This window comes from Pituophis catenifer, unplaced genomic scaffold (assembly GCF_029215685.1).
Source record: "Pituophis catenifer annectens isolate HBS135680 unplaced genomic scaffold, rPitCat1.0.hap2 SCAF_5, whole genome shotgun sequence".
Classification (NCBI taxonomy): Eukaryota; Metazoa; Chordata; class Lepidosauria; order Squamata; family Colubridae; genus Pituophis; species Pituophis catenifer.
The window spans coordinates 62,532,915-62,533,997 of NW_027256885.1; positions in this window are offsets into that span (position 1 = coordinate 62,532,915).

The following is a 1,083-nucleotide window of genomic DNA, read 5'->3' on the forward strand; positions in this document are numbered from 1 at the left end:
CGAGGATTTGTTAATTGTAGATTGATGTACCTTCATCTCTTTGATATGTGCCCTGGTATTTGGTCTCTTCTTTGACATATTTAATTCCTTATTGAGTCATCCAACCATCCTCTGCTACCATAATGTGACAATATTCGAGGATCAGACTCAATGAGAAACATAGACTCGTTGTTTGATCAAGATGAAGGTCTTTATTAACTGTTATGTTCTTTTCTATTCACAGGTTACTTCAGGAAGAGCACTGGATTAAGGCAGAATGTTCCTTTTATACTGAAGGGGCGGAACCAAAGGTAAGGAGGGGTTTAAGGGGAAAGTGGGTGGAGGGAGTGTATATGTTAACCCTTGTTATTCTATTATATGAGGCATCTATGTATGTGACAGGCAAGTTCCAAATTTCTTGAATTGGAAGCCGTTTTTGGCACTATCGACCACGGAGAGGTCGATAGAAAAAGGAGAACTCTCTAGGACCTCGGAGTGACAGCAATCACCCCGAAGGTTCAGAGAAAAACCTCCTAATTCCAACCGGGAAAAAACCAGCCATTTTGGCTGGCCGGAGCGCTGTCAACCGATAAGCGTGGAAGCGAAGATTGCAGAGAGAAACATCGGTAATTGGACTAAATCATCTGAAAAGTGAAGGTATATTTATAAAGATTTAAAGACTTAAAACATTGGCGAAAAGAGGACTCCTAAAAGCGGCGGTAAGATCGCCAGGCAAGCGGCGAGAGACAGTGATCGGAGCGGAACTAACACTCACAGTGACAGCGCAGATTTGACTGGCGAAAGGACGAGAGACGGAAGGAAAGGACTACAAGCAAGCGGTGGATTATAATTTTATTAATAACTTGTTTTGATTCAACAAGAACAAAGACTATTTGAGAAAGTGATAGTAGAAAGTGAATCTTAAGAATTAAGACTCTTTAAGACTGTTGCGGGCAAAAGGGAATCAGTTGAACGGAGTGGAAGGTGGACTGAGGATCGAGGACTTGGTGAAGGAGGTTTTTTTTTTTTTTTCTTTTTTACTTGGTATCCAGCAGTAATAATAAATCCAAACCACAGATAAAGGACTTGTAATAAGACATTGGA